The 13,146-nt window shown below is 34.1% G+C and overlaps 2 pseudogenes; both read left to right on the plus strand.

Moving 5' to 3' along the window:
* Positions 1–1,784: 1,784 nt before the first annotated feature.
* On the plus strand, positions 1,785–3,426 carry LOC114102083 (sterol O-acyltransferase 1-like; annotated as a pseudogene).
* A 6,059-nt stretch (positions 3,427–9,485) lies between these two features.
* Positions 9,486–10,685, plus strand: LOC114102100 (N-acetyllactosaminide beta-1,3-N-acetylglucosaminyltransferase 2-like; annotated as a pseudogene).
* The last annotated feature ends 2,461 nt before the right edge of the window (positions 10,686–13,146 follow it).

A 13,146-nucleotide genomic window follows, 5' to 3' on the forward strand; every position in this document is an offset into this window, starting at 1 on the left:
CCACTCATTTAGTTCATGCTACATAATGTATTAAATATTTCCAGTGCTAATCAGAATTTGTATAGAAAAAGAAAAGCACTACTCTCTTTAAAAGGGCAGAATAACTTTTTCTATTTTGAAAATAAAAATCTCTAGTTTGTAATAGTCACAACACTAATATTATATCTTCTTTACGCTTCTCTTTAGAAACAAATAAAAGGCATTTATACAACACTAAAGCCATTTAATTTGTTCTCCTTCTTAGGATATGATATTACATTTTTGCAATTTCAAAAAAAATTACTTCAACTAAATGAAATGAATTTTTAGTGCTACATTTTCTTTTCCATTGTCATCACAAAGTTTCATAAGTATTTAGATATGTAGAATATAAGTTATTCATGGTGTCATTTTCACTTTCCTGAATTGAAAAATTCAAATATGCCAATTCATCTAAATGTAAGAATCGTATTTATTTCCCTTAAAAGTAACTTGCTAAGAAATTAAAAGACTTAGATTTGGTAACTTCAAAATAGCTTTACAATTATAAAATTTCAGCAGTTAATTTTAATATTGTTCACATATTAACAAAAGAGAGGAAAGGTAAAGCAACCAAAAGTCACATATTAAATTCATCACACATTATCTATTTGTTGAGAATATAATGTGTGTGTACATGTGTGTACATAGTATGTGTATACATAGGTGTTATATATATATATATGTGTGTGTGTGTGTGTGTGTATGTGTGTGTATGTATATACTTACATACACATAGCCAGAAAATAAACTTAACCAGTAAATTATAGAGTCACCTAATGTTTCAAACACTAAGCAATAATAACTATCTATATGATAGAGTATTTAAGCTAATGATTATTCAACCAGTTGAATTTTAGTTGGTTATTGTCTCATTGTTTCTAGGTGTGCTCTTTCCTCTCACACTAGGTCCTTTGAAAAATTATGATGCTTTCTTCATGATATGCAGAACCCTACTGCTTAATCCACAATCTCTTTATATTAATAAACTTTGAAAATATGTGATTTCAACAATTATAATTATCTTGATCACCCATTTTTTTTCCAATTAGACTTCTTGATATACTTCACACTTGTTCACTGTCTACAAATAAAGAACTTTAAAAGACTCTGTCCCCTGCTAGATTAAACATAAAATAAGGGCAGGGTCTGTCTAGGACACAATAAGTGAGATAGAAGACTGAGTCCCTTTTAGCCATTTCAGCTTCATATTATGCTCTTTGACATCATCATCAAACTCTAGGTCAACTTGAATCAATCTCTCTCTCTCTCTCTCTCTCTCTCTCTCTCTCTCTCTCTCTCTCTATATATATATATATATATATATATATATATATATATATTTTAAACAGAATAATACAAAAGTAATTTCTTAATCCTCTTTTTAAAATATTTATATTTATCTCTATTTTTCATCCATCCCACCATTTAAGATATTTTATTTTTCTAAAGTATATATTTATTTTAGTTTTAAATGTGCCTTTATTTTATTTATATGTGGTACTGAGACTCAAACCCAGGGCCTCACACATGCTAGGCAAGTGCTCTACCACTGAGCCACAACCCCAGTCCCAAGATATTTTAAAATACTAACTTGTCAGCTGATTTTAAGCCATAGGGGAGTATAATAAACATTATCTATATAAAATAGATTATCCAGTACTAACTAATCCTAACCCTAGCCCTCACCCTAACCCTCCCTCAGAAGCATCTGTCACAGGAGAGTTCAAGACTCATAATTCAATCACCACTCCCAACACAAATCAATGGTGAATAAAGATAAGGTGTTTCCTAGAAACTGGCTGTCCAAGTCCAGTGAAAAATATGAGAAAGATGAATACCAGAGAAACTCTACAAAGTATTCCCTAGAGATACATAGAAATGATTGAAATGAATAAAACAATTGATAGCTAAAAAGAGGCAGTTGGCAGCAGAAGCAGAGAAATTATAGCCACTTTTTATGAAGGATGTTGAGAGTCACTTTGATGATTTTGTGAACAATCTCATTGAAAATTCTCCATCATTAGACAATGGTGGGTGTGTCCTCACAACTCTTTCAATTCTTGAAGAAATAAAAAACAATCAGAGAGCTAAAAATCTCAGAGCATCTCCAGAACAAGTAAAAATTTTCATTGCAAGGAGATCTCTTTTAAAATGAGCTCTTTGAAATTGACCGCGTCAGAGCAATATACCACATGTTTATTTCCCTCCTCTTTCTCTATCCTCAGCACACTCATGGTAGATTTCATTGATGAAGGAAAGCTGGAACTTGAGTTTAATCTCCTGCATTATGCTTTTGGTAAATTTCCTACTGTTGTTTGGACATGGTGTATCATGTTCCTGCATATAATTTCAATCCACTATTTTCTGTTTCAATGTTGGGCCAATGGCTACAGCAAGAGTTCTCATCCAATGAGGGATCGATTGCCTTGTCCATGGCTTGCTTTTTATGGTCTTCCAGTTTGGAATTATAGGTTTTGGACCAACTTATGTTGTATTAGCATATACACTACCACCAGCTTCTCAGTTCTTTGTTATACTTGAACAGATTCATTTGATAATGAAGACTCACTCATTTGTCAGAAAGAATGTTCCTTGGGTACTGCTTTCATCTAAGAAGTAGAGCATGGTCCAATATCCACATTCAACCAATACTTGTGCTTCTTGTACAAGAAGTAAGACAGTACTTGTACTATCCTTATCTACCATAACAGCAATCCCAGAACTTCCATTGTATTTGCCCAGGTTTTGTGTTGTTTTATGTGTACTACATCTTAGAAAGACTCTGCACCACCTTGTTTCAGAAAATCAAACAGGAGCCTTCATTGCCCATGTTCTGGTCCTGTGTGTATTTAACTCCATCTTGCCAGATGTGCTGATAACTTTTCCTTGCTCTTTTGTGTTTCTGCACTGCTGGATCAATGCTTTTGCTGTGATTTTCTGCTATTGGTGGTGGGATGTTTTATAAGGGTTGTTGAAACTTTACATCATATGCTATTATGGACCTGGAATGTGGTGGTCCATGACTGACTATACTACTATGCCTACAAGAACATTTTTATTGAAGAGGTTCAAGTCTGCTGCCATGTTGGTTGTCTTTGCCATATCTGCTATAGTGCATGAAGGTACACTCACTGTTTGCTTGAGCTATTTCTATGAAGTCTTCCTCATGTTCTTTCAGTTCTTTGGAATCAACTTCATTGTTATTGATAGTTGGAAAAGGCACTTTGGAACATTATGGTGTAGACTTCCCTTTGTGTAGCATGGAGTCATTTTGTATTTTTATTTTTTATTTTTAAGAATGGTCCTCTGAAATAACTAACATTTCTGGATTATACCCAGGCACCTTCCTGGACTTGCCATTACATGTTTAAGAAGCCTGGATTCTGTTTCCATCCTTGTCACTGAAGATAGGTTATTTCTCCTGATATTTGGACAGCTGTTATCATTTGGACCACTCCAGCCTTTTCAGATGGCTCACTTCATCCCTATGTGCCCCGGAGCTGAATATTGGAAGTTCCTTGGAATTTTGTATGCTTAAGAGGACTTTCTTCTTTCTTTTCTTTTTTCCTTTTTGGAAGAAGGGAGACTTATAGCTTAGTTAATGGTACATTTTTGCTGGGTCATCTTGGCTTAAGCCTTGTTAATTATATCTGTTTTATTCATTGACTTCACGCGATCAGAGACCAACATCATACTTGTCTGGTCACTAAACATCAAACTTAGGAAGAGAGCGTTTATGTACCTATGTCTTAGAGTTTTTCCCATACATATTGTTGGAAGGCATTTTAATTAAACATGCAATTGGAGAAGAAAGTAAAATAATGTGGAACGATTTTTTTGGTATTTCTAGTATAAAGAAAAAAATATCAATTTTCCCAAAATAATTTTGTTACACATTCTATTTTATATTTTTTGAAAGTTCAGATCTACTTGGTCTTTCTTTCTATATACAATATTGTGAAGCAATTAGCTGCCTTTAATCTTGAATTCTTGAGTTTATGTCAGTAATAGTATATATTGAGAGTATCAGAACTAGAAAAAGAAGTAGCACAATAAAAACATTTCCTTATATTACTTTCAGGGTATTAAAAAAAGATTTTCTGAGTTAATAATGTGTTCCAATTATTTTGTCTACAATGGAACTTATGTGGAAGGTTTTTTTTAACTGTAAGGTAATAATTTATTTAAAGTTATTTAGAAGTATCTTTTGGTATGGTTCTTTTGTTTTCTAATAAATATTGACTTCCCTTATTTTTCAGACTAGTGAGTCTGTAACATAAGGATTATTCTCCTCCATTAATAGTAAAGTGATCATTAAGGATCCAGAAGCTGGCTTGTGAATCATTTGTTTGATTATAGCATATTTTTGGATACATATGTGACTGTTTCCAAGGAAATGTACTCTATTATGTAATATTTCCTGGTTACAAGATATTCGTTCTTAATGCAATGTGGGTGTAGGAAGGGTTTTGTTTGTATGTATGAAATATGATCATGTTTGTAAAGATTGCAAATTGGAAGGTATATCAGAGACCATATATTTCAATTTTCTACCTAAAAGAATGAGACTTATATATTGTTTAAATGATTATTGTTAACTGAAGCAACCACTTGAGAGACTTTATTGATAAAAGATAGTTCTAAGATGTCTTTTCCCCACTGTTCTATAGCCATTTGAATCTCAAAAGAAGATAAGGTGGAGTTGCTTAACCATCATACTTGGTTTAGACTAAAGTCTCCAACTTAAAAAAAAATGTTTACTATAATTTTGAACCAGATGAGTTGAGGCAGTTTTCAAATGTAAAACCCAGGTTAATAGACACAATTCACCTCAAAACAGGTTATTTTAAAAAAATTAATCTGTACATTTCTAAGAATTAATGTAATGGGGACATCAGCCCTAGCAAGAGTACCTTAATATAGCTCATAGTTTTTGAAATTTTTTTGAACATAAAATGAGCCAATTACTTGAACCTATAACTACAAGAAAAAATAACTCTATACACAGGGAGCTAGGATTTTATATTATACCTTATAAATTGTACAACATACTGTTTAAAAATACTAACTTTAGATTAAGACTCCTAAATCTTTTACTGTGTTTCCTTCATTTATTAAATGTAGTTTTGGCAAGCTGTGTACCTTTATAAGTTTCAATCATTCTATTATGAAATGAAAAATATACTTCCACACATCAGAGTATGATTACAAGTATTCCCTGGGAAAATGTATAAATCAAAAACACTAAAATTTTTGAAGTTATGCACATTATAATTATCAGGGAAATAAAAATCAAAACCTTAGGGAGATTTTACCTCATACCTGGGAGGATGGCCATTATTAAACACAGAAAACAATGAGTTTTGACAAAGATGTGGAATGCTTGTGCACTGAAGGATAGAATGTAAATGGTGCAGCAGCTGTAGAAAACAGCATAGAAATTATTCAGAAATTTAAACATAAAACTATCATATGATCCAACAATTCCACTTCTACTTATACATCAAAATAACTGAGTCAGGATCTTGTAGAAATATTTGTATTCCCACGGTTATGCACCACTATGCACAAGAGCCAGAGATGAAATCCACCAAAGTGTCTGCAAGCAGATAAATAGAATAAGCAAAGCAAACGTATTATATACAAACAATGATGTATAAATCAACCTGGAAAAAGAAGAAGAAGGAGGAGGAGGAGGAGGAGGAGGAGGAGGAGGAGGAGGAGAAAATCCTTCTGAGAGCATTAGATATTTGAGAAAATAATTGTGTAATTAGGTATAATTATAGATTTATTATACTTGTCTAAAAATGTGAAAACCCATTTAAACATATTAAAATATCAAATATTAGAAAATAGAGTGTACAAAACTTCTGATTCTTTTCATATTTATATAGGTCCCTTTATAGTTGTGAATGATTTGGGATTCATTGTTACATATTCATACATGTACCCAATATAAAAATATAATTTGGTCAGCATCATTTCCCAGTGTTACCTTACCCCTTTTCCTCCTCTCTACTCTTTCCTGATTTTAAAGTATATTTGTTATTACTGAAAACATAAGTCAATATCAAAAATGTCAACCTAGTCAAACCAATAAACATGTCAAATCATCCCATTAAAGTCAGTGCTGAAAATTCATGAGTTGCTAACATCTAACTAGGAAGTGTATTCTTTGTGCCCCCCCCCCCCCACTGAGGAACAAAACAGAAATAATCTATTTAATTATTTGTGATTGCAGTTCATCCTTTGTTATCCATCAGAAGACTATTGTTACCTCTGTGTTTTTCTACCTACTGTAGAATGTGCAAGTGAATTTCAGACTTTATTTTGTAATGTGAAATACTGAAGATTTAACTTGTCATAGCAGATGACAGGCATTTAAAACTTTTGTTGCTACTTCTAACTCTATTCTAAATATATTCAGGAAAACTGACATTTCTGAACAGAGTATTTCCTGATTCTGACTGACAAGAATATTTACTGGAATAATTTATTCTTTTTTGAATGAAATATAGACTCAAATTGAAATGGCTAGAAAAAAGTAACTTCTGCAATTGATGTGTGGTATACTTTCATCTAAATAAGTAAAAAGACAGAAAGACAATTTTTATTGAACTTAATTCATCCAAACCTAATTTTAATGCTAAGAGTTTAAGACAAATCAGCCAGCCTGTTCTTCCATTCTAAAGAATTGATCTTTTGCCAATCTGACCTACTATTAATAGGTCATTTGACCTAATTTAGACTTAATATAGTGATCATTTATGTAGAAAAAACATAAATGTCTTCTATTTGTATATTGTATATATTGCAAGAAACACTACCTATAATAACATTTGGCAAGAGGAGAAAAATGGCAGAATATTGCAAGACAGCATTTCTCTTAGCTAGGCTACTGGGAACACAAACAGAGGGCATATCACATCTTCCTGAGGCTTAGAGTGAAAAATCGGGAAACTGAAGGGTCAGTCTGTCCTAGCCAAACGCAAAACCATGGACTGCTTGAGCTTGACTCATTAGTCATATATATATATATATATATATATATATATATATATATATATATATATATATATATAAAGAGCCTCTCTACCAGAGTTTATCTCCATAGAGATAAACTGTTCTCTTTTTTTCCACCATTTGAAATTGTAAACCACTTTTGCAAACTTAATGTTTATATTGTAGATAATTATTAAATACATCATATCTGTGTATTGTGACAAAACTGTTAGACATCTTGATAGTTGTATATTATTTGCAATCCAAGAGCCAATTTGGGATTGCAGCTTATAAGAGGCCATTTGCATCTAAGTCTGCATGAGCCTATCTAAGCCTAGCAATCCAGTGGAAAGTCAGAATCTAGGAGCATTTTTACCAGGGGAAACACAGGTTGCAGAGGCTGGAGAAAGCTGGACTTTCCCCAGCTCCGGGAGTCATGAAGCTTGAGGGGATAGATGGGGTCCCCAACCCCTTCCCCAATTCCACATCCACTGATCAGGGTCTGGCCAGATGCAGCATCAGCCCAGCACCCAACAGGAACCTCTGGATCCCTAACACCCAGTCTTCTAACCCCTCTATAGCACCAAACCCTGCCCATCACTCATTCTGTTAGGCCAACCTGACCCATACAGAAAAGTTCTCCATGACAGACACACAGGTTCAGGTGCCCAGCCCTCAGGACCCCTGGGGAGAGAGATGACTGCCCAGAAATTCAAAAGGGCAGGGGCAGGAGAGATCAAGTTTGAACACTAAATCAGAGACCAGGAATTGTGGGATTCACAGGCAGAGTAAGAAGCTAAGATCAGGCTCCTAAACCACAGGAGTGGAACACAAAAGAGATTCCTGGGGTGAAGTCTTCCAACATGGGCCAGCAATTGCTCTACCACACCTCCAGGAGTTCTGCTTCAAAGTCTAACCCTCTCACCCTAGAAACCCTCACCATACTGAGAGCTACCATCAAACTCCAGACAACTCTACCTATCTGCTGAGAAGGGAAGTTCCAATAGTTCAATTTTTCATGGAGATCTTTTTTTTTCTTTTTTCTCACATCTATTTCATTTTTGAAACCAAGTAATTTATATGTCTCAGTTCACTGAGGAATGATATGTCTGAATAGTATATTACAGTTTTGTTGTGGTTCTTTTATCTTTAATTTTTAAAAATATTTATTTATTTATTTCATATTTTTTTTTTTTCACTTATCTATTTCCTTGGATTCTTTTTCTTCTGCTAACAGCCAATTTATTCCTCTTTCACTCCTCCTATAATATTTTTTATCCTCTCTTCTCCTTCCTCATAAACATCACATTCTACACCACTTCTGTTCTTTCTTTGTCCACCATTTGAAATTGTAAGCCACTTTTGCAAACTTACTGTTTATATTATAGATAATTATTAAACACATCATTTCTGTGTATTGTGATAAAACTGTTAGGCATCTTGATAGGATCTATTTGGTTTAAAGCTGTATATTATTTGTATTAGATGCTGTTAATATTGATCTCCTACTTAAAGGCGAGTTACTGGAAACCTTCAGGGATACTGTAAGTCTACAGGGCAGAAACTGTACTGCCTCAGATCCACATAGCTAAAAGGGAAGGTACATAAACAACATTTAAAAAATAAGGAAATAAAGTGCTCCAAACAAACCAAGATGCTGCAATAATAGAACAGTACAGTAGAAGAAATGTCAGAGAAGGCATTCAGAATAACTTGGTTAAACTGATCTACAACATAAAGGAGGATGTAAGAAATGAAATCAGAGATAAATTCTAGGAGGTGATGGTGCTGGGGATATAACTCAGTTTGTAGAGTGCTTGCCTTGCATTCACAAGGCCCTGGGTTTGATTGCTAGCACCGCGCGCGCGCGCGCGCGCACGCGCGCACACACACACACACACACACACACACACGATAAATTTTAGAAGGTGAAAGATCATTTTAATAAAGAAATAGTTATTCTGGAAAGAAGTCAACCAGAAATCTACAAAATGAAGGAATCAATAAAACAAATGAAAAAATTCAATGGAAAATAACACCAACAAACTAGACCACTTGGAAGACAGAACCTCAAGCAATGAAAACAAAATAAAATATATAATCTTGAAAATAAAATTGACCACACAGAGAAAATGATAAGAAATCATGAACAGAACTTCCAAAAATAATGGAATAAGATGAAAAGACCAAATTTAAATTTTATTGGGATATATAAAATTGTGGAGATACAAATAAATATAAATGCACAATCTGTACAAAGAAATATCAGACTATTTCTCAAACCTAAAGAATGAAATGGGTGTGACAGGCCAATAGTCCCTGGCGACGCTCATGGGCTCATGGAGCGTGAGCAGTGTCCATTGCTGGGCTGAGCTGCACAGAGCAGCTGGGACCTGGATGAGGCCAAGATCTCCCGCCCCCGTCCTGCCGAGCTGGAGCTGCTCCTGGACAAGATATGAGAAATGAGTGTTGCATGTTGAAGAATAAAGTTGTTGGGTATCCTGATAATGGCAAATGCCTTCATTTATTTGATTGTGGAAGTCTCCAAAAGCAGCAGGCAAGAAAAAAAAATGTTAATGGAGAAGTAATAAAACCCAAAGAAAAGTTCTGGAAGATATCTAGCTTACCTCCCCAGGCGTACTGGAACAGAGAACAAGAAGAGCTGAACAAGAGGTACAATCCCATTTTGAGCATGTTGGCCAACCAGACAGGGGATGTGTATGGGTCGCCAAATATAAGGCATCTGAATTATTGTAAACCTGACCTGAGGGTCATGTCAGTTGTGACAGATTTTAATAATTTGCCAGCAGATTTAAAGACTTTCTCCCATATTTGAGATGTCGAAATTATTCACTGGTTACAGATCAACCAAATAAAGTGCAAAGAAGCCCTTCTTGTTGCTGGCAATTAAGTCCCTCACTCCACATTTCGCCAGAAGGCAAGCAATTCGGGAGTCCTGGGGCAAATAAACCAACCAGGGGAACCAGACAGTGGTATGCGTCTTCTTGCTGGGCCAGACTCCCCCAGAGGACAACCACCCTGACCTTTCTGACATGCTGAAATTTGAGAGTGAGAAGCACCAAGACATTCTTATGCAGAACTATAGAGACACTTTCTTCAACCTGTCTCTAAAGGAAGTGCTATTTCTCAGGTGGGTGAGCACTTCCTGCCCAGACACTTAGTTTGTTTTTAAGGGTGATGATGATGATGTTTTTGTGAACACTCATCACATTCTGAATTACTTGAATAGCTTTCCCAAGCACAAAGCCAAAGATCTGTTTATAGGTGATGTGATCCACAATACTGGTCCTCATCGAAATAAGAAACTGAAGTACTACATCCCAGAGGTGTTTTTCTCTGGGGTCTACATTCTTTATGCAGGGGGAAGGGGATTCCCCTATTCTGGCCACCTGGCTCTGAGGCTGTACAACATAACTGACCAGGTCCATCTCTACCCCATTGATGACGTTTATACTGGAATGTGCCTTCAGAAACTTGGTCTCATTCCAGAGAAACGCAAAGGTTTCAGGACATTTGATATTGAGGAGAAAAACAAGAATAACATCTGTTCTTATGTAGATCTGATGTTAGTACATAGTAGAAAACCTCAAGAGATGATTGATATTTGGTCTCGGTTGCAAAGTGCTCATTTAAAATGCTAAAATATATTCAGGCTAAATTTTACATAGAAAGACATATCTTCCCTAGTTCCCATGTTGTTTTCTCGCATTAGGGTAATTTCTGTGTTAAACCATCAGAATTACCTTTAAAGATAGTGTCCATGTGAGACCCTCCAAATGCTTTAGTTTGGTACTTTTGTGACTAGGGAAAGCAGATGATGATAATTTTAATGGAGAATATGGAGGGATGATTGGTTCTGAACTTTCCTACTAGGTAGTGGTCATTATTTTCTAATTTATCCTCCCTTCTCATCTGAAATTGTAAGTTCCTAGAATGTGATCATTGTAAGTTATTTTTATTTTGTTCTGCTATATATTATTCCTACTTCCATTATCATGATGGATTTATCTGTAATTTGGGTGTTTAGGAACCTAATGGCTACCACGACTTTGTTATTCGTGACTCAGTGGTTTTGTGAAATGGGATTATATTTATTTTCATGAAATTTTGGTGAATTTTTTAAATTATCTACAAAATGGACTTCAGTCAAAATTTCCTGCCACCCCAACAGTATTCTCTTGTGTTAATTTAGTCAGTTAATTTCACAAAATGAGAATCATGTGTGACACATCCAGTTTATCTTCTTGTGGTCTCATGGTCATAATGAGGAGAGAGTGAGTTTAATTTTTCTTGTGTTTGGTTTGCTAGGTGGTATCATAATAATTATCTGATTTTAGTATTGTTGAAAATAATGATTATGCTTTCATAATGGCCAACTGGAAATTGGATTGCCCCTGACAACCATATGGGTTTATGAATTTTCACTGTGGATCAGGAAAGCATAGTGACTTTTGAACTTGGAAGTGAAAGGTTTGAAGTTGTAGGCTTTTTCTTACCTGGTCTGTCAGTTTAAAACTCCGGGATTCTATTCTTGCCATATTTTCACATGTTGCTTATGCAAAATTATTATTCTGAGTAGTGATCGCTTCCCTGTCTCAGTGTAGAAGTGTTTGTGTTTTTATTTACTGTTCAGATCAAAGACCAAAACATTTTCTTAAATATATTTTGTGTAATATTTTATTTGTATACAGTGTTTTTGGTGATATATTTAACTACAGCATGATATTTTAAATGTTAAGGTGTAACATATGTTAAATAAAGCTAATGGTTATTTTTGAATTTTAAAATTTTGGATTTTGGGGGGGAGTATGAACTACCAGAGTTGATAAAATTCTGCCAAACTATTGTTTATATGTACTATATTATAACATGCTTTCTTGAAATATTTTTGTGTTTTTAGAGATAATAATTCTTATCACATGCAATACTAGGGACTGTAAAAAGTGGAAATAAAGTCACCCTATTTTAAAAAAATGAAATGGAAAGTCAAATAAAAGATGCTTACAGGGTACCAAATGTACAAAATTACAATAGATTTACACCAAAGCACATTTTAATGAGAATGACTAAAATACTAAACAAGGATAGAATTTAAATGCTGCAATAGAAAAATATCAGATTACATATGGAGAAAACCAATTCAATCTCAGCTGATTTTTCAAACCAGACCCTCAATGTTAGATGGTCCTGGAACAAGCTCTGAAAGAAAATGGATGTCAGCCAAGAATTTTATATACAGCAAAATTAAGCTGCCTATTTGAAGATGAAATAAAAACCTTGCATGATAAACAAAAGTTAAGAGAACTCATAAGTAGAAACCCTGCCCAATAGAACATTCTCAACAAAATATTACATGAGGATGGAATGGGAAAAAAAAAGTGAAAGCAAACAAATGGCATAATAATACTAAAAGAATAGTAAATCAAAGGAGAAATTAATCAAATTAAAAACCAGGAATAAACCAAAATGACCAGGAATACAAATCGTATCTCAATAGCAACCTTGACATCACTCATGTGGATCATGTAAACAAGAAGGGGTTTTCATCCTTTTATCTAATAAAGTGGACTTCAAGCAAAGTTAGTCAGAAGGGACAAAGAAAGACATTTCATATTGCTGAAGGGAATTAAATATACATCAGCATGACATAACAATCATGAATATTTATGCCACAAACAACTCAGCATCTTTGTACATGGAAAATCCCTTCTTTATTTTAAGAATCAAGTAGATGACAACATAATAATAATAGGTAACTTTAATACAACTCTCTCAATACTGGACAGATCTTCTAAACAAAAATTAAACAAAGAAACTATAGAACTGAATAATAATACAATCAATAATTTAGACTTAATTGTCATATATAGAATGTCTCATCCATCATGGAGTGAATACATTTTCTTCTCAGCAGCACAAGGATCCCTCTCTAAAATAGACCATATCTTAGGCTGTAAAGCAACTCTTAGAAAATTTAAAAAAATAACAATACTATTCTGCATTCTATCAAATCACAATAGAATGAAATTAGAAATCAAAAATAAAATAAAAAAAATAGAAGCTATGCTAAGCCCTGGAGACTAAATCATATGCTATTGAATG

This window comes from Marmota flaviventris, chromosome 7, assembly GCF_047511675.1.
Source record: "Marmota flaviventris isolate mMarFla1 chromosome 7, mMarFla1.hap1, whole genome shotgun sequence".
Taxonomy (NCBI): Eukaryota; Metazoa; Chordata; class Mammalia; order Rodentia; family Sciuridae; genus Marmota; species Marmota flaviventris.